We start from the raw sequence: 21,944 nt of genomic DNA on the forward strand, positions 1-21,944 counted from the left end.
AAAAGGCCAAATAGTGATTTTAAAGAGAGCAAAAATACAATGACTGTCAATAAAGTTTTGTCTATTTCTTCTGTTCGCGCGGTGTTCTTATTTAAAATGATGAAACTGGAATAAACCTGTTTTAAACGGTGTTAAATGGACTCGATCTTTCCAGGCCTTCCTCTCTGTGAAAAGCTGAACTCTGCGCATTTTAATTATGGACTGGAAAAAATAAAAATAAAAAAATATTCGCAGCTTTGAAACTAAATTCGTTTCTGTATGTGACACTTCCTAAATGGGCCTCCTTGGTAAAAAATAACAGAGACATTATGAAGAGTTTGTCGGCCACCATGTTTTGAAAGAAAACTTTTAAAACAAACGCCATATCCTCTAATTGAATTCCGACTGCTCCAATAAAATGAACGTGTCCGTCCGCCGGCCTGTGGTATTTATAGTCACACTCAAGTGTCACCTGACAGAAAACCTTTTAATGAGGTTATTACTTCTTACAAAACACTTAAAAAAAACACTTAACAATAGAAATAAAATCAAAAATAGGGCATAATTGGGCTTATTTTCCCCTTTGTAGTATCTCAACAAACCTCAAAAAAAAAAAAAAAAAAAAAAAAAAAGCTTTTCTTTGGCCTGATGGGAATTAAAGTGGCTGACAGAAATATTTTCATGTCATGATGGAGTCACGTGTTAGTTTTGACGTCTGTGTAAGCGCTCGTGACAGGGCCTTCCCTCCATCTCAGCAGTTAATACACAGGTCAGTATGCAGATCAGTGTATTATCACCTTATTAAGCCAAATAGATACATAATTAAAATATTACCATTTTTGACTGAACTTTAATATTTCCTGTCCTCTTTCTTTCTTTTTTTTTTCTTTGAATGAATCTCTCCCTCTGTCTGTCTGTCTGTCTGTCTGTCTGTGACATGGCTTATGTTGTGTTTGTACTGAAGTCGATGTACAGTCTGCCTTCCTGTGCAACGCAGCCCCCGTGGCCTTTCATCTGAGTTCAGCGGCCGCCTTTCTCACACAGATGAATGTGTTTCTGTGAAAGAGCCGGAATGGCTGTCACTTCTTCTGGCACGGCGGAGAAACAAACAAAACCCCCTGCTCCTTTAAGGAAGCTGGCGCAGGCACCTCCCATCGGACACAAACACTACAGAGTCAGAAGCACAAATAGCCTCAAAAGCTAAACACTCTCCCTTTCATGCAGAAGGCTTGGCATGACTGGTCCTCTCATGCACGCAGACAAACACAAAAGTGGAGAGGTGCAGAGTAAATGACATACTCAGGCTCGACTGAGGTGTGCTTTTTGTTGTGGTCTCCCTCCAAAAAAGTGTAAGAATCCGAATAATCCCTCACAAACTCAGCATCCTCCCGTGCTGTTGCTTTTTGCAGCGAGGTTCTCAATATGGCTCCTACACAACAGCCTGCCAATTCTGTTTATTTGTCACAATGGACAATGTGCTGTTAATATGAGGCGTTTTTCAGGTAAGTCTTTGCTGCTGCAGCCAAGGCTCTTTCAGACAGGAGCAGGTGTACCATCAAAGAGCAATTATCTGCGAGCAGAGCAGGCACACAGAGGCTAATATCATCATTTTTAATGTATTCACACTTTATGCATAGGTTTGGTGCGTGCAAACTGTACGTGGAGCATGGGGCAAGTTGAGTGGAGAGAATGCAGATGCTGAATGAGAAAATATAAGAAAATGAAGGAGGCCGCCTCCACAGCAACACACACATGAGAACACAGACTTCCTCTTCCATTCAAAACCACACTCAGCCAAGGAAATTTTCAATTTCCCAACACCTGTAAACATGCTGTTTTACCTCAGCTCCTTTGATCTTCAAACAGACCAGAGCTGTGCCCTGGGGGACGCTGTGCAGAAAGGTGACTGGGCGGTGTGTGTTTTCTGTTTTATAGGAATGCTGGCAAGTAATGGAACATGCCTCGTGGCCGTTTTTAGCATTTCATATTTTAAGCTTGTGCTGGAGAGGTCTGCAATATCATCATTAGGACCACCTCAGGTGAAACAAGACCACTGTCTGAATCAACTTCAAGGACAAACTAACACGATCAAATGTGGAAAACTAAATTGCTGCTTTAGCTCCAAATTCTTAATGTCGCCTCAGACAAATATATTTGGCCCTTGTGTTTCTTAAAGGTGGAAAAATAATGTATGAAAAAAAACAATTAAATGTGACTTCACTGACAATGAAATGCTCGTCAATAACTTCATTTAAGAAGACAGCACTCATAGCCCATTTAAAAAAAAAGAAAAGAAGAAGCAGTTTTCTGATTTTTATCCTGCAGGTTTGCACATTGAAAACAGCATTTGATGTGTTTTCTCTGGCAGTGACAACAAACTCAAAGGTGACCAGGAAGAATGAATAAAGATGTGAAAATGTAATGTGTAAGTCAGTGCAAATCTCTGCCGGTTGATCTTTCTGTCTGAACATGCATAGTGACACATTAGAAAAGTTTCAGATGGACTGTTTTTTTTTTTTTTTTTTTTTTTTGAGAAAACAATTCATGCCAGTGAACCAAGGTGTGAGCGTGGCGTTCATGCCCCCCTCTGCTGTCACTCACATTCAATTCAAGAGTGATCAGAAAACAAAAGTCACTGCTCATATTCAAATATATTTATATGACATGACACAGGAATGAGTTGGATTTGCCCCCCACTACTCCCCCTACACACACACACACACACACACACACACACACACACGCACACACACGCACACACACACACACACACACACACACACACACACGCACACACACACACACACACACACACACACACACACACACAGTTGCCTCCCAGCCATCTGTCACCTGCTCTGTTTTCTCGTCCTTTCAGATACTGTTTATTGATTCTTTTCTAAAATCTTACAAGACCACCCCTGACATGAGCTCAATCTAAAGGAAAAGCAGTGCAGAGTTTTCAGGAAATTTCCCTTCACTTTAACATGATTTAATTCATGATGTGTTGTGACATGACTGTGTTGAGTGTTCAATGTCTTAATACACATCAGTGGTAAAAGGCTGTCTGACTTCCACAGGTTTATCTAATGAGACAGAAATGAAAGAGGACAGGGATCAAACCAGTCGCAGTCCCCGTGATGCAGACTCTTATTCAGTAAGTCATTATCACTCTGATCTTAACAGCATTTTCACTGTCTGCTTGTCTCCAGAGGGTTCCATTCACCAGGGGAGACAAACAAATAACACACTGGTGTGGGTTTTGTCACATGCAAATCAGCAGTGCTAAACTTTTTTTTTTTTTTTTTAGCATTTCCATCAAAACCAACATTTGGTCACTAGACTGATACAGGCCGAAGACTGTAGTTTCTTGATATATTTTTATTTTTATTGGAAATCTGAAGAGGTCATGCAGTTTTTTTTTTTTTTTTTTTTTTTTTTTTGTCAGTACTAGCCTTCCTCTGCAGGGTGCCGCTCAGCTTGCACCCCACAGACATAGCCAGTTGTCTCAAAAGAGGCTCTGGTTGCCAGTCTCCAGTTCTTGAGTTTAGTGGGCTGGAAGGAGCTAATTTGATTGACTTTCACCTCCAATTTTTCTCTCTCTCTCTTATACCTCGCAGTCCCCTGACAGTAAGATGCCTTTCTGGTCAGTGAGTGTATTGACTGGCAGTCAGTTAGCACTTGACATGTCAATGTCAAGTCCGGTCTGGTCCTGTTAGATTCTGGGTGTTTCTGTATATTTCTCATTGACGGGATTGATTGATTTGCCAGCAATCTAACAGATTATGGCAGTGTTATCCACTGTGTAATGCTCCTCAAGATAGTACCCTGGTGTAAATTTTGTAAAAGTGTATAGTTTAGAGTTTTATTTTTCTTTCATCTCACAGGCTTTTATTTATAGGCATATTAGAATAAAGTGCAACAGGTTAGATAAGAAATGAAATGCTTGTTGTATTTTGCTACCCTAATTGCGTATTCTTATGCAAAGCTGTTACCTTCCCCACAACCTCCAGTTTAATCTCAGCCATTTGGCCCTGAAATGCAAAACCAAACAAAGTCAGCTGACCTCCTCTGTAGCTCAGAGAAAACAAAAGGTTATGTTGGTAAAAGCTGTCAGACACTTAAGTTTTCTTTCAGCAGACATTCAGAAATATGCAAATCGTATTTGCAGATGCTCCTGTTACTTTGCTTGTGGGGCGTTGAGGTTAAATATGCAACTTCAGTCAAAAAATAAGTTGGAATTCATTTTGTGACAGTTTGGAGACGTAGTTCATTTTATTCTGGAGAAAGGACATTTATGATAGTCAAGGCCAAAACATGAGCGGCATCACGCTGACGGATACTAGCGTGTGCTGCGTCTGTCTACATGTGTGTGCACCAGTGATAAAAAGTGTCAGGGTACCACATGTTTGTCAGGGTGCCTTTACTCTACTCAATGTCAGGTTTGTGCATATATTTTTGAAGGATCCATATTTGTCTTGTAGTACATGAATATAAACATGACTCCAAAAGCCGCCTCGCGCGCAGCTCTTCTCAGTGCTGCGCTGCAGACTGACATCCCCTCCTGCCTCCCATGTTTCTGCGCTCACCTGCAAAGGAGGCGTTGATGGGTGTGTGCCGCCCTGTTTCCAGGCGTGTTGGCTAAGTTTACTTCCCACCTAGAGCCTCCCGAGCCGGGGGAACTGAGGCTTCGCCTGCCCCTCTGGAACCCCCCTCCTGGTCCAGGAGGGCTATGCGGGAGCCCCTGTCCCACCAACACTTGAGAAGTAAATCAGACACACTGTTGACAGCCGCTTACAGTGAAGCAGGAGGATGGGGAATTACATGAAAAGAGTGGTATTCATGACAGGTATTTTCACGGCTTGTGGAAAAAAATAATAAGATTTGGAGGAGGGGTTCTATTTTTTTTTTCCAAGGGAAAACAGTTTGCAGTTTAAACACACTCAGATTGAATGAGAAATTCCCCCATGTGTTAAATATTTGGAAAGTGTCATTGCTGGCTGTTGATAAAAGACAATGCTATGCTGCATCAGGGAGCAGTGTAGATGACACATTGAGCAGCATCCTTGTTTTTGTCAGATGCACAGAGAGCTTCACTGAGAACAACAGCCCCTCTCCCCTCCTCCCTCCTTTAACACTGCACATGCACAACCTCTGCCACTGCCTTAGATATGCCATATTTAATGGAAAGGCTATAGACAGGTAGGTGTGAGGCTAAGGGTGGAATTACTAATGCTTTAACACTGATACCTCTGGGACTCAGGGCCCAATCAGGTGGCTGAGGTGGCAGAGCCCAGGGCAAGAGTAGAATTATGACGATTATGGCATGTTGGCACATGTCTGAGGGTGGAGTGGACAGCCAGACAGATGAGTTCATCAGTAGCGGGATTAGCTAGCTCCCATGCTGATCAGTAACTACCACCCGGCCCTCGCTATGTCCTCGTGCACAGTGGCCTCTCATTAACAGTGAAAGGAGAGTGGTGGTCTGTGTAGGTTTTCTAATTTAAAGGCTCTGAGGAGTTGTTAGTGCATGCGAGATGATTGATGTTTGTCTCCGTCCATGAGGGATGATTGGGATTTTTGACATTTGTAATGGTTTTGATGGTTCAAGACGATATAAAAACTAAAAATACTAAAAAAAAAAAAAAAAAAAGTCACACGTCATGCGCACGCGCTGCATAAAAAAAACGCCTTTTCCACGATTTTGATTTTGACTTTGTAACATGACTTTGTTATTAAGAAGCATAATGCTAACAGATAACCTTTGGGAAGGAGGCTCTTCAACGCTGAGTATCTCACTTGTCTTTCAACATGTGTGTGAAAACATTTCATGCTTTTCTGACCATGTGTGACCCTGTATTGTCAGAGAAAAATGCACTGTAAGCTGGTAGGCATGTCAAGCCACAGTATGGGGTCCTTACTTGTGCTATAATCCCAGCCATGGCCTTTTAACCCTCTACGGCTCACCATTCTCTCCACCGCTCTCTCCTCTCTCCGCAGCTGACAGTGGAACACGGAAAAACAAATGGAGACCTTGAAAACCATAAGGCACTGCTTGTTTGCCCTCTAAGTTGGGCCTTTTTTTTTATATATACCCAGATTGCTCCATGGCCTGTGTTTGTTTGTAAATTTACTTGTGTTTTGCTAAGAAATGAAAAATCTTTGGCGGAGTTGGCCCTTCCACATTCACATGCAGCCTGGGGATGATATTGATTTACTGTTTGCAGAGTCTGTCTCATCTCTGATACAAGGGTTGCAGTTTTTATTCAGGTGAATGTTTTCCCACCTGTCAGAAAGTCTGCTCAAGATGAGATCCTGCTTGACATTAAAGTAAGTCTTTGGATGCAGACTTGTCTTTTACAGTCTTATCTGACTACTTTGAAAGATACCCTAGAGCTTATTTGCACAGTTTCTCCAAAAATGAAGCCTGTGTTTAAGCTTTGGAATGGATGCCTTATTGACAGTTAGCTTTTAGTTTCTTATCCAAAGGTCGTATAAATTAAATCTTTTGCTGAAATGATTTACCGCCGTCCCTCCGTACGTTATTCACTGATATAATAATTCATTTTAGAATTAAGCTCCACGATCACACTTTATTTCCCTCCTACATTACAACTACAGCGACTCCGTGAACTTGATTTCACTTTTCTCTCTTACCTCCCACCATCCCCCCTACTTTTACTAATAAAGCCATGTTCCCTGCTGATGGAAAATTGTCGGTTTACCTCGAGCTGCAGGGGGCCTGGCAATCAGTCCTTAGAAAAGCAGTGCCAGGTTAACCTGCTGTGATAGTGGACTCTTGGGACAGTGCCCCACCTCTGCTTGACATGCAGGGGCTCTGTTCACCAATAAGAGGCATGCCTGACGCACAATAGAGTTGTTACCAGCCTCTCCAGTTTAACATTATAAGCAACAACCTTCTGGTCAGACCTGTGCATGCTTAAAATTGTTTCATTATTTTTCATATCCCGTCTGATTGAATTTCTGGCTTTGATTGTGACAAGGACGATGTATTCTTTTATCAAAGCTTTTTCTTCTACTTCCTAATTTCGTGTGACTGCTTGATTGTTTTGATTGCTGCGCTCGGGCTTGTAGTACCAGTTAAGCCAACAATAGCGCCATACATTAGAAACACAAAGGGGAGCTTTTGAGAATCAATCTCGCCAATCTTGTAGAGGAACTGTTAATGGGACACTTCCAGTATGGGGGCTTGGAAGTCTAGGATGGAGCTGCGTAATAGCGAGGCACATTTCTACACCTCTTTACTGAACTATAGGGCCAGGCTGAATATAGGGAATCTCATGAGTTGAACAATAGATTGTAATCCAGAAATGCTTCAAGTGTTTCTTAATCCGAGCAGTCTGAGCATTTCTAATGCAGACACTTTCTGAATCACCAGCTAAGCAAAACTGTAGAGCACTGGAATTGGACAATTTGCCTGTTGTTGGATTTAGATTCATGTCTATGCACAAGCGTATTTACATCACAATACACAGGCATCACCGGGCCTGCAATGCAAATGTGTTTTCTCGTAGAGTGTGAAGACAGGGGGTGTTTTCAAACATCTTGGGTTGTTCTGCTATTGTTTCCATCGACAGATGGAGCACCAGTTTACCCTCACAGAAGAGGTCATTATCATTCAGACCCCAGAACTGTAGTGTTGGGTCATTTTTTCTATCTACTGCTACTGTGAGCTTGAAGTGTGTAGCTGGCACTTTGTGAGGTTGTGGATGTGAGATGTCATCTGCAAGCTAATCGCATTTTTCATGCAAACCCCTTCATCACATTTGATTTAATGAAGTTAATTTTTCGAGACTAAACTGAATTGATGAACTCCTCAGATAACATGAAAATTAGTCATTCACCCAGTTCACCGTGTCTCACATTCTGCTTTGCTTCTTGTTTCTTTTCTCTCACTCAACGATAGCTGACTCCTCTATGCTCAGGGTTTGAAGATATTTAGTTTCTGGAGCAGGTCCACACCTCAACTGCACCTCTCCCAGCTAAATGCCCACCTAACTGGCTAACCCTAACCTTCTTGCCTGGGTGCTTCAGCAGATTCCCTATCGAAGCTTCCCCATAATGCAAGACAGCAAGCAGAAGAGCTACGAGCAAGTGGTCAATGAGGAGTTTTAGGGGTGACGTCTGCTCCAGCAGCCACCTGCAGCAAGTCAGCCCTGGCTTTGTGTTTACTTCTTTGTTGATGATGACGATGATATTGGTGACAATGATGATGATGGTGATGATGGTTGTGAGAGTATTTCATGATGCTGCCAGCCTCGGCTGTGGTGATTTTGGTTGTTTATGGGGACATTGTTGCCAATATTTTTTATTTCAGACCGTTGAATTGTGCTGACATATCTATGTTTTGTTTATGTATTAATGATTTATGAAAGTGAAGTGAGTTTATTTCATATGATGTTATCATCATGTTTATGTTTGATCCTTTGACTTTTCAATGAGTATCATCACAAAGTGGACATTTTCATTATTCTGTGAAATATTTTGTGTCTTGACAGTTTAAGGATAGATTGCTAAAAACTGGTTTATGTATGCCTGGTGCCAAGAGGACAAATGTTAATGGCCTTGGTGATTTTTGTGCAATACTGCAAACAGGTCATATTCTGTAGAATATTTCAACTTCTGCTAGACATTTGCACAACATTTTGTACAGTCATTGTTCTCAGGGTATGACTTTGGTGTTCGTCTGACTTTTCATCCGGCGCCACCATCAGGTAAAATTAGATTTTGTCCAGTACTTGGGTTTGTGACCAAACTCCTGCAAAAGATATGACATTTCAGTTGGTCTTAGCTGTACTTTGTGTTTAGAGCTAATTAGCAAATGTTAGCATGCTAACATGCTAAACTTGGATGGTACACACACTGACCATTGCCTTACAGATCTGCTAACATGGCTGTAAGCCTAATACTGGGTAGCACAGATGAACAGAAGCTGCAACTCAGCTGGATGCACACATAAATGTAGCTGAGTTAACTGAGACATAATAAATAAAAATTAGATTTTTCTGTGCAAGGAAGACTTCCGATTTAGGTCCCTTCTCCAGAGTAAATATAGAGTTAAAGAGGAGGCATTTCTTCAATATCTTAGCACAGAGCGTAAAGGCAAGATGTCAACAAGTGGCTTGTAAAGCTCATATATATGCTGCTGCTGTTCTGATGCAGTCGGTGATAGGATTCCCAGAATATGCCTCCCTCGTGTGATGTTGTCTGTCACTTAATTAGCCTTCTGGTTTAGCACCACATGCTCCTCAGGTATACTTGTTTGTGTTTGTGTCCATACGCAACTGAGATGGAGTACACAGGTGCTGTTTGCTTTGTAGAGTGTAATTGTTGTGTTTATGTTTGTTTATGTATAGCTTTTACTTGGGCGTGAAAAAAAGGAGATGCCGCTCATATGTGTCTTCTCAAGCAAGAAAAAAAAAAAACCTGAAAATGATATTTTCTGTTAGAAACATTGCAAAACACTTTGAGCTTAAATTGGAACATAAAAACACAAATCAAGATCAAGTTTCAGTTCAAGTTGTTTTGTGACAGAAACAAACCAGGTTATTCCATACCATAGAAGCATGAATATCACAGAGAAAATGAAACTGAAAGGCAAGTGCTGAATGCATTTTCTGCTTTCCCACTCCAGATAAATTAATGTTTACCCTCTTTGGCCCCTGGCTTTAATTTGTGAGCCAGGCTGATCTGACACTGTGTTGGGATATTCATTGCATCCCTTTTAGTCAATTCAATTTAATTATGCTATTCTACCCAGGGTGCCAGCGCAGAGCAGCATCTAAGTGTTGCTTCTTCAATCTGCATGTATAAACAATGTCAGCAGCCAGGAGGAGTCTGGATGACCAGCAGACATTTTCTGGTAGATATACTTGCACGTGTGATTCTGCGTGCAAGGACAAGCAGCTGAATGTCTTGGTGAACTAAGTCGAACCATGTGTGGAGTAAATGGCAAGAGGCCTCCCCTGTACCACAAACTCTGTTAATTGGGAGGAAACAGCAGTTGGGATTAGTGTTGGAGAGGAGATGAGCGTGTAACCATTAAAAGGCTCCCCTAGATCTTTTTAGATGTCGTAAAACACATTCCTTTCACACTTATCAGTGGTAAGATTTTTTTTGTCTGTTTGCATCTTTTGTGACATATGTGAGATCATACAGTCCTCCTCCTCCTCGTCCTCTCTAGACTGTGTTGCACATCTGTGCGGTCCCGCTGTTCAGTTCATTTCGCACGCCGACTCCAAATTAAATTCAAGGGAAAAAATTCAAACAGGTAATAAGTCGTAACAGTAATTTTCAAACAGGTAGCGGCAACCAGAATGCTTGATGTGAAGCAAGGTGGCTACAGCTTCATTCAGACACAACAGCACATTCATGAGAAGAGCGGTGAGCTGAGTGATGTTCGGCACATGGTGTGACGGAGCGAGGCGTGGGGAGCAGAGAGAGAGCGGTGAGTTCAAAATGTCATGATAGCATGATAGCCTGTTTCTTACAGGCTACACCACTGATGGATTTTCAAACTTCTTTGGCTGTTGGAGCCTTGATAAGTGACCGTCGTGAGCGTGAGGGACTCACAGTGAATCCACATACATTAGCATCAATTTTATCATTCAGCATTATTAGAGAAGAGATTCTGCTACATTTTTTAAAAATAATATCTGACAGTGTTGAAGCACTGAATGGCAGGATGTTACAGCAATGTGATGATGTTCAATTCAGACTTGTGCCTTGCTGAAAATGTTGTGACTTTTATGCAGACCTGACCTTGGTCAGATGTGGGACCATGATTCCGATGAACACTAAGACGTGCATGTCTGAAATGACATCGGTATCAACTTTTAGAGCAGTCGTAGAACTCAGTTGCTGTTTGACGTGGACATAATGTACAACGGACATCATGTTCTGTGGCTTGGAAAATGGCGGCAAATGATTCCTGGGCTTGGCAGTCTCCCAAAAGCTGCTTGTAGCTGCAACAACATGGAAGCTGAGGAGAAGTAGGAGGCAGTGGAGGAGGTGCAGGTGGAAGGAGGAGCTGAAGGAGGAATACAGAGGCGAGCAGAAACTGTGAAAAAAAATGGAAAGAGTCAGATGGAAATCCTCACCACACAGTCATGCGTCAAGCCCACCAAAACCACCTACTCATTACAAAAGACTCAGGAGCACGTTTCCCGTCTCGCTCCTCACTCCTCTGCATGCAAAAAGGTATATATTATGGGTGAATTTTAAAGGCAGAATAAATTATTTAACAAAACATAGGGGGGTGGTGGGGGGGGACAACAAAACCACTGCGGGTGGTAATTCAAAGGAAAAAAGGAACTGGGACTGGCTTGTGTTAACTGAGATTATGCTCTGTGGCTAAAATACAGTGCAGAAATTCCACTATCTCTGGCTTTCATGTCTAGGATGAAAATGAGATGTGTTGAACCAAGACTTGCAATGGTAACACGGTGATAAACAAACAAAACACCACATGAATAACCAATTAGTGCTTTGAGTAAAGGCCTAATAGCGTGTTTTGGCAGGTTTGGAGTAACCAAAACCACTGCCTGGCCACACTCCTCGGCCTCATCACGGTTCATCATACACAGCGACTTGTGCGCTGCGGAGAATCGACACCGCGCCGTTACCACGATGAACACTTCACATGTTTTTTTTTTTTTTGTTTTTTTTTTTTGCGAAGACAGTTTTCATACAAGCTCACTGTTATTGTACCAAGACAATACAGTGTGTGTTTTGTCTAAATTGAGATGTGAGATGAAAGCGTCTTCTCCCTCTGAGGAGGACATATTTGAATTGGTGGATTTGGGCCGTGTGTATTCTTTGGCTTTGTGAATATCTCTGTTGTGCTGAAATGGTCCCTAAGCTCTTTTTCCAGTGTGCAGTTTCCTGGTGATGGCTCTGAGGAACAAGTCGTGTGAGGCTACGTTTGTGTTTGAGCAAGTGTTCCTAATTCTGCAGCTGATTTTGAGCCAAAATTGTAATAGGGGTCAGACATCTTTGTTTTTTTGAGGGTTTTTTTAATAGTAATTTGAACGTTGGCACTCTCCATGTACAGCTGTGAACCTCCAGTGTTTTGTTTTATACATGTTGTCTGTGCATTTCTGCACGTACTGTATATGTGCACAACAGGAAATGGAGAGAGGAATAAATAAAGATAGATAGTATATACTGTAAGATTTTAAGTATGTGTTCGCCTTTTACTTGTATGCAAGCTCAGCCTCTGCTCCTCAGTTCATCCTTGTTTAGCTAGCGCCATCATTGCTGTCTTTGTCAGTGGCAGGGAAATTCACGTCCAATTGTCCGTCTTGCTTCTGTGCAGATAACCTGTCTCTCCAGAGGTGTTCTAATATGGCAGATGGTACTAATTATCAAGGGTCACACACATGCATCCACACACACACATACAAGGTGTTTAAGGTTATTCATGAATTGACAATACCTCCTTATATAGCCTCTAATATGTTCTGTAAAACCTTGCAGATGCCAGAGTTCACACGTCACCGAGGATGAAATTAGTTAATGACGCTGTGGGGTCTTTTTAATTTTACCGCACCGGGTATTCTCTTAGCCTTCTTAGCTTACTAGCCCTTGGTAGATGGAGTTTAGTTCTATTTCTGTGCAAAGGCTGTCAAGTTTCATTAAATTGTAATTTCAGCCACTCAACTCCTTACACCTCCTAAGGAAAATGAATTGAATTTTTTTTACATTTTCAGCTCCTTCTCTGTCTCTGCTCTCACTCATATACTCATACACGTACACACACACACACACAGTGTGGGGCATATTCTCGGTCGTGTTTAAATGTCCTCCACTTAACGGTGGCTGCAGTTCCTGGTTCTATGCATTAACCTTTGCAGTGGTATTTAATTAAAGGTCCACACCTGTACCACCACCTCCTCAACCCCCGTCCTTTGCCTCCTCCTCCTCAGCAGAGCCAGGGCTAACTGAAGGCATGCTGTACATCCACGGCAATTAGCATGACCTTAAAAACACCATGAGAGCCCAGGCACCCCAACCCCCCCGCACATTCCCCTTTGCCCTGCGGTCCACTCGCTCTGCCTGTCCTTCTTCCTGACCCTGGTGTGCCGTGGCTATGCTCAGACTCAGTGGGGTCCAACCGATGATTGTGGCCCCTCGGTGCCACAGGGCCCCGGGAGACCACATCAGGACACAGGTAGAGGTCATAAGTTCCCTAGGTTGCTTGAGGGAGCTTCCTTGTGTCCTAACCCCAAATCATCAGGAAGGAAGCGACTGCTTTTGGATTCAAATTGTTACCCTTAAGTATGGCTCAACTTTAAGGCATGCTAAGATATTTTAATCTAAAGGGGATCCCACAGCCTGTTCTAATGGCCCTTAAGTTACTTGTCAGCAGTGAATGCTTGCAGCTCGCTGTAGCCTACACTTTGCCTTCAGTGCAGAAAAGAAACGTATTCATGCTCTATGCTCAAAGCTCTGAATAGCTTGTAAGTAGACTTCTGAACTTGTTACTCCTACAACTTTACTAGTATTTGAGCAAGTCTTGTAAGAAACTTAACGCTATCTGTATTATCTTTTCTATCAACATAATTAGGAAACATCATTAATGAATACATTTGCTGATTCAAGTGTCAGTAAAATGTTCACAGCGTATTTCATTTGTTGCCACTAAAATATCAGCTCTTGTGATACAATATCCACTCACAGCAAAGCATGACAAAACCTTTTTTATGGTCATGCTGTGGCTCACACAGGACTTGGTTAAGGTTAGGGAAAGATCATTGTCTTGGGTACGTATTAAAAAAGTCAAAAGTGTTTAATTCATTAAAATTTAGCTGAAATGATCTACCCTAACCTTAACCAAAACCATGGTCTCTATGCTTGGCACGTGTAATATGAAAGGTACGTAAATATAGCACTTCACCAGAAAACAGCAGCAATTCTAAAATTGTAATTGGTGAAACAAATTAGTTGTTTCTAAACATCATTTCTTGTAGGCAAGGTCAAAGGTCGTGCTCAAGCTCTGGTCTCTTGAGTAACTGAAAAAAATGTGCATCCATTGCTCGGCCTGTCACAATTACTACATTGCCTGATCACGATTGTCTGAGATGACCGTGATTAATTATCCACTACAATTTCACGACAGTGACAGCTCAGTCCATTGCATCCTGTTGCATTCTACTTTTCTTCTTGCTTTGCAATAAAAGGTGATAAATGAACATGCCTGCAGCACAAGGCAGTCAGGACAATTGAGAAATCATTATGGACTCCCCTTATATTATGTTACAGGCAGAAGTTGATCAGTGGTCGTTCCTACATGAGTAAATCTATATAAGAGCCTTTTCAGAATTGCTTATAGTACAGTGAGGGGCTGCAATAACAGTGATAGTGCTTATTGACCAGATAAATGTCTTGAATAGAGTCACAAGCCCACACATGATTAGCCACTCATATGTGCACCCATGCACATATGAGTGTGCGCATGTGTCCACACGCACATACACCTCACTAGCCTCTGTGGACCCCCTGTGAGGTCAGGAGCACCAGTGCCCCTGTGGTTTTCTGCCCTATGGTATCATGCTGGGCAGATATTTCTGTCTGCTTGGATGACTCCTTGACATGGTGTTTATTTGGATTGGCAACTTGTTTTCATTTGAATCGATATGCAGCACAGAGAAAAGACGAGGTTGACTGAGGAGGGGAGTGGCTATCAGGTGCTTGCACCGATATGCCCCGACATGAAGAACATGGGTTGACAAAGGACGCCCGGAAGAGATGGAGGATGGGGAGGAAAGTGCATCTCCTCACATTACGGATGTCTTCATTTAAGACTTAAGATTAAAAAAGAACCATCATTGCTATTAGTGATGAAATTGGTGTCCATTTATTGTTTGGAGTACATTGTGTTGTACCTTCATCTGGTCACAAAACACACAAAATGAAAACCTAAAATGAGCCAAAGAGATTTCTGTCTTGTTTATTTGTATTTGCATCTTTTTGTATTTGGATGGAATGAACAGTACAAAGAAGCTGTTTTCTGTGGATCGCTTACCCACCAGCACTGCCAAGGGAAGGCTAATAAAATGTCATCAGAGTGAAATGAGAGTTAAGTGGAGGGGAAAAAGCTGAATATTCACACTCATTTGGCTGACACCTGGGGGACTGCAGTCACTCATGGCTGCATTGATATGCATTGTATTATGAGCTCCTCACCCGTTCCCATTGACAATCAACAGCTTTAACACCTTTGCTTTAATTTAATTAAAGCTGTGATTGTCAGGGTGAAAACTTGATTTGCACACACGCATGCATTCACATGTGTGCTTGCGCACGCATATGCAGGAGACACAAGGGTCATTGTACACGGAGGAGGACCAATTATTTCTGTATGGATAATTAGACAACTTAAATGGTCGTCCAAGCAGAGCAGAGCAGGCGTGGAGAGGAAGGTGTCAGGCCAACGCATTTGCCATTGAGTCACAGACTTTTTCTCCATTCAACTTTGGAAAGCTCCCCTTTCCTCAGGTGGACACCCTCAGGCTTTCTCTCAGAGCAGAAGCTGCCTCGAGGCTCGGAGCTTGGATCAACAATCCCTTTTCCAAGACCCTCTGGAAAGAGAATGCAAACTTAACGAATACAAGTGTTTAGAGACAGAACATTTTCCCATCCCACCCAGTGACACTGATCACCGTTTTAATGACAGTGGATGGAAAAGATGAATGGGTTGAATTGTTTTTATTCAACAGCAGTAAATATTTCTTATATTCACTGTCTTTATAGGTTGCTTTATTCCCATTAGAGATGGCTCACACACTGAGACCTATAAACAGATGCAAAACAAATGGAGGAAAGAATCAAACATTTCGGAAATCCATGATCATCTTTTAATCTTTGCTTAAAAGATGGTCTTGCTGGCATTTCTGGAACATTAAAGGACTGCAGAAAGAAAGAGCCGGCGAGGTGATGAAAGTGTAGCCAGGTTTTTCTGAGCGAGGGTGATCACTGAGCTATTTTCTTCCCCCTCTTTCATTACAGACTGCCTTTTAGACCTTAATGACCACAATGTTTTAAACACTCATCTGTTGTCAGTTTGCGACATTTCCGACTTTGCTGGCCGCGACTTAGTTCAAATGAACAAATAGATCTCACAGGACACGCTTTGCATTCATGGTGTGATAATAATTCAAATAATAATAATAATCACAAACTGATAGATGTTTTGCGTGTGAAATAATATGGTGGGGCTCGTGGGTTGAACTAAAGCTTCGTTTAAAACGACACTTTAAGGGGCTGCACTGGTCTGACAGCAGTTGTATGTGTACGCTTCATAGCTATACCGTCAATAAATTCTCCATCCCAGCTCTTCAGATAGTCAACAGAACTTGGTCAGAACCCCTTGGTGTCACTAGAGACCCATGGCGAAGTAAACAACAATAAATACAATGTTCGGTTAGCAACATCAGGGACACTCTCAAAAAAAAAAGCTTGCTGAGAATAATAGTAATGATAATAATGATAATAAGTGATAAAAAGTAACGCCTTGGGGCCCTGACTAAACGTCCACTCACAGCAAGCAGGGAGTGAGAATGGCTTGATATCATACAGAGATACCTCAGATCACCACATGAACTGTGATTGGTCAGAACGGGCTGCTTGTGTTTTCTCCTTCACGTTTCCGATGCCAGTAGAAGTTGCTGAGAACGAAGACTTAGTTACTTTTAAGTAATACGCACCTAGCAAAGTACCACACACCCATCTATCCGATCAGATCTGAAACTATCTAAGTACATTCATTTGAACATATATGCATGCACAACCAGGGATGGAAAACTGTAACTTTCAGCTTCCCACTGTCTTTGTTTAGTTTCTCTAGAACCAGCTTTGTTTCTTAGAAGTAACTTTCATTAATTTGCAACTGCAAATGTGTTTGAAGGAGATATAACTACACCTGGGTTCTCTTTTTTATCAACATAATGAGAACAGATTTTTACCACACATATTTGGCAGGTTGCACAGGTTGTATTTCTATAGATGACAGACTTGCCAAAAAGTGAAGAAGGCTAGCTTGCCATTTATTAATATCATGGCTCATGACAGCTCAAGCGCCTTAAGCTGATAACCTTTCCAGCCTTACTTCATGTGCCCTTGTCTCCATGGAGAATGTGAGAGCATGAAACCTGAAAGTGTTGAAGACTGAAATTATCACTGTAATGCACAGCATATGTGTTGTAAATATAGTCAGTCCTATTAAAATAAGTGCAGGAACAGTACTTATCTGATTATTTTTTTGTTTAAAATCCCTTTCCCCTTTTCAGCAGTTGCAAACCTTCTGCATAAATGCAGGATATATACACACACAGACATATATATAAAAACACACCGACACGTTCCCCGGGGAAGCCTTCCCCTCGCTTCCCAATTCTCACCTACTTCTGCTTTCTGTCATGTGTGTCTCATTTGTCACAACATTCACATGTTACACTTTGCTGCAATTTGATGTGTGAGATGCAGAACACCAAACAAGCTCCCCAAAAGCCAAACCCATGGTAAACATCTCCCCTGCCACTGCACATTGTACATTTCACCTCCCCCCCTCAAACTGATAGCCATTCTGTAAAGAACAAACAAAATCAAAATGAGAGCTTTGTGTTTTGCTCTTGGCTCTCATCCCACAAGTTTCCTACTGGCAGCATAATGATTACCTTCATGAAAATGGCAGATTAATCTGGACCCAAGTTTATTTTCTTTCTCCTCTCCTCCTCAGTCTCCTCCTCTTCTTTTCTCCTCCCTTCCTCCCCACACCAGGTGAGCAGTGCCATTTGCCTACATCTTCTTATTGTAAGCCTTTTTTTTTTTTTTTTAAACTCTGTTCATCTCAGAGGAGTGTGTTTCCTGTAGGTTTGCAACAGCAGAGAGGTGTGCATGTAGTGCGGAACAATACCCCCTCCTCCGTGGCCTTCTGCACCCCCTGAAGGAGCCTTATCTTTGGGATTGTAATGTAATGAGTGGCCCCTTGAAACAAAAGGCCTGACAGCTCTAGCAGCTCTGTGGCTCCCCGGGACCACAGTATTGTTATTAGAATCCCCGGGAGTGTTTGTGCACAGGCACACTCTACCCTTCTGCATTTTCATGTCAACAAGATCCAACTAAGGATAGTGCATTCAGCGAAATATCACGAACTAATAATGGGGCAGAAATACCATCAAAAATTGTCTTTTGAAAATGCCATTGCTGGAAGCAGTGTAACATGTGTAAAGTCAGCCTCAACAGCAATTTTACACATGTAGACATGAGTGAATTCATCATAGCCTGGGGAGCTGTTGCCCTATTTTAATGTGTCCGCATTGACGGATGACACAAGTCAGCTACAGCTTAAACTTTAGCAGCAGACATCCCAGCATTGACCTCTCCATCTCCCCCTCGCATTGTCCTTGTCCCTGGTGACAATAGGCCACCAGCGGCTCTGACATTCATCACCTGTTAGCTACACTCATCCATATGAATATGCCACTCAGCTCTCTTCTCTGGCCTGCGGGATGAATTCAGGGCACGGGGGTTGGATTAAAACAATGGTGGCATATCAAGAAAAACATCCTCAACGCTGAGAACCAATTGTGCGAAATAACGGACCACATCCACATTTTCGGATCAATTGAAAACTGAAAATGTTTTGTGTTGTGCATTTGTCAGCAACCGAAAATGAGCTTTACAAAAACTCCCCAAAGTTGATTGATTTGGAAGCTGTGAATTGTTGTGTGGATGGAGAGAACAGCTTTTTGATGGATTGCAAATTTAAAGCTGCAATATTACAAAGCAAACTTTCTAAGAAAAAACTGTAATTTGATCAGCGGTGCAGAAATTTCTGCTAGCCTTGGTTAGGACGTTTTATTTAAGACTGAAAAGCATTATTTTACTATCTCGTCATAATAAAATAATGATGGAGACAAAAAAGCAAAATTACGCAAGGATCGATGAGGATGCCTGCATTTCGTGGTGAGGAAGTGTTTATTGAAAGTCACGACAAAGCTGAGATCAGACTCAAAAACCACTGTTGTCAAAAAGCTTGATCCGGCCATTTGTAGTGGCCTCTATCCATGTAGGCAGTTTTGGTTTTATATCAGCAGGTCATGAGACATCTAGAACTGAAAATCCTACCAGAAGAAGTAGTCCCTCTGAAAAGTGGATTATTCAGAGTAACAGGGATCCTGACTTTTCCCCCTTAATGCTTTAAGCCTTACAAACCAAATCTCACTCAGCTCCACTGCACTGTAGACACTTTTTTTTTTTCTTTTTGTAATTTGGTTGAAGTGACCCTTTAACAGATGGTGGTAGGCAATGCACCACTCTGTTGTGTGCCAGCTGCAATAGAATGAAAAAGAAGAGCTGCGATGCTCTGTGGGTGAAAAATGCTGAAACTGAAACGCTTGTGTGGCTGGAAATCCACAAACATTTTCTCAAGTGTGCATTGTTGTGGGGAAGGCCGCGAAACAGCAGTAACATATAACATGTAATGAAATACGGGAAATGTGAACTGGTTTTGAATTGAATTCTGCCACGTTACGCTGCTGTAACGCAACTGGCATCCAAGGGCATCCAAGTGGCGATGAAAGGAATCAGTTGTTAAAAGCTGTGCTGTCGTGTCGCCGTCTCTCCAGCGTGTTAGGTAAATATTTCATATCTTCAAGCTTCTGCGTTTTGTGACTGACATTTTTTATGAGCTCATGAGCCACTCAAAACACAATTGTGTGTGTGTATGTGTGTGTGTGTGTGTGTGTGTGTGTGTGAGTGTGTGTGTTTTGGGGGCTGCTTTGTTTTGCTAGCTGACAGCTCCCCTCCCCATGTTGGGCCTGGCAGATGTAGAGGTGTCACCATGTTGATTAATTGTTTACGGTCACCTGTCTGCGTGGCTGCCTGTCTGCCATGTCGCCGTGTGCTAGGGGGATTTAGGGTTGTGGGGTCGGAGTGAAAAGGGAGGAGAGCTGAAAAGGTGAGGGGGGAGGACAACAGAGGGATGGTGTGCGGGAGCCTGTGCTCGTGTAAATGATGCCATGCTATCAACCCGGCGTCTTCAGCCGTGTCTGTCTGAACAGCAGTGTTGTCGTGTTGAACACGAATCACAGCTAGCCAAGGCCTGGCAGGGCCCTGTGCTCTTATGTTTCCTGTTTCCTGCAGTTCGTAGTGCTGCTTTCTGCAGAGGGAAGAGAGGATAGAAGTGGATTCTAGACAGAGAGAAAGGGAGATCAGGAAGTTTCAGAGAGTGTCTTCTTTTTCTCCAGTTGGCCTAAGTCCATAATGATTGTGTGTTGTTCATTACAAAAATAAAAGTGTAAGTGCTTTGAAGAAAGAAAAATTGTAAAAGCCGTACAAAACAGCCGGCAGTCGTTGTAGCAGTCTAATAACTTGTAGTAGTGGTGTGAGCACTGTGATACTCACACTGGTTAGCAGTTCAATCCATCAAAATCCCATTTTTAATAGATATCATTAACATTACTGATGTAAATTAATGATTCATATTTGGCAAATTTTTAGCAAAGAGATTTGGTTGATTTAATTCATTCAGCAAAGATTCAAGATTTTCTCTTTGGCTGTTCTGTCTCTATTCTGTGCTTCATAGTTGGAGGACATTAGAGACATGACATGAGGCGGCTTGACAGCACTGTTCAGCGCTATAGTTTTCGGTGCCCTCATGTAGAGAGAAAGACGCACTGGACCTCTGCATCATTGAGAACACATATCCTATTCAGTTTGAATGGCTTTTGATTTAGCCCATATTATCCATTACTTACTTATTCATAGGCCACTAGGTTTTCTTCCCTTCCATCCATTCAAATCAATATTGCAGAACCCAGTTGTGAGTGTGGGTTGGGGTTTTCTTCAAAGTGGCAATTCTTCCAACCATCTGCGCCTCTCTCTCTCTCTTTCTCCCTCACTCTCTCTCTCTTTCTCCCTCTCTCTCTCTCTCTTTCTCCCTCTCTCTCTCTCTCTTTCTCCCTCTCTCTCTCTCTCTTTCTCCCCCTCTCTCTCTCTATCTTTCTCCCTCTCTCTCTCTCTCTCTCTCTCTCTCTCTCTCTCTCTCTCTCTCTGCACGTTTTAAACCCGCCCTTAGTAACAAGCCACGGAGCACCAATCTGTGCCGTGATTCGGCCAAACCCTGCCTGCCGACTGGGAAGGAACATCATCAAAACTATTCTGTGTTGCCATGGAAATAGAGACCTCAATAAGTTCATCTTTTTCATGTGTGTTTTTTCGGGGCTTGCTTGGCATTTGGTTGGTTGGTTGGTTGGTTGGTTTGGATGAGTGGCAGAGCTGCAAGCTGTTCCTCCTCACTGTTGTCTCATCCCACTGCTGCGTGTAGTGTGTATTTATTTATTTAGTCATCAGACATGAAGAATGGTAATTTTTCGTCACCATTCTTGTCGATGAGCGATTCTGCCTGTATCTGTTTATGTATGTACAGTATATCTGCGCATGCATATTGCAGTGTGTGTATTGAAATATACAGAAGCAGGTGGATCAGGAGTAGGTGCCAGCATGAGGCTCCCGCCTGTGAATCTGAATAAGAAGAGAAAATGCTCAGCTGGTTGAATGGAAAGAAAATGGGTCAGCAGAATACATTTCCTACGAGCAATTTGTGTGATAGATGTTTCAGCATATAGATTATATTGCCCTGTTTTTCCTGTGCATTTGACTTTGAAAACAGCATGGCAGCAGCACTTGTGTTCAGCGTTTAGTCTTATCATATCAGTAAGTAGTAGTAGTAGTAGTAGTGGTAGTAGTAGTAGTAGTGGAAATGGGTCCTTTGAAGTAACTGGATCTCCCCCTTACACTAGGAGAATACCAATGTAATTTAGTCGTGTCAGTGTATATACAGTGTGTGTGTGTGTGTGTGTGTGTGTGTGTGTGTGTAAGAGAGAAGTGCGATGAGAGAGAGAGAAAGAGAGATGTGTTATAGGCATGTCACAGCCATGTAT

General features: G+C 42.3%; 1 long non-coding RNA gene across 2 annotated transcripts in view; it reads left to right on the forward strand.

The window, feature by feature from the left end:
- Window positions 1-21,944, forward strand: part of LOC143330228 (uncharacterized) — a 93,208-nt gene that overhangs the window by 9,246 nt on the left and 62,018 nt on the right. Inside the window, exon 2 of one of the 2 annotated variants that reach the window (XR_013077943.1) lies at window positions 3,060-3,136. The exons of the other annotated variant lie outside the window; for it this stretch is intronic. This is a non-coding gene — a long non-coding RNA (uncharacterized LOC143330228). The remainder of the gene's footprint in view (window positions 1-3,059; window positions 3,137-21,944) is intronic. 2 annotated transcript variants of the gene reach the window in all.

The sequence above is a fragment of the Chaetodon auriga genome, chromosome 13 (genome assembly GCF_051107435.1).
Source record: "Chaetodon auriga isolate fChaAug3 chromosome 13, fChaAug3.hap1, whole genome shotgun sequence".
In the NCBI taxonomy this organism is placed as follows: Eukaryota; Metazoa; Chordata; class Actinopteri; order Chaetodontiformes; family Chaetodontidae; genus Chaetodon; species Chaetodon auriga.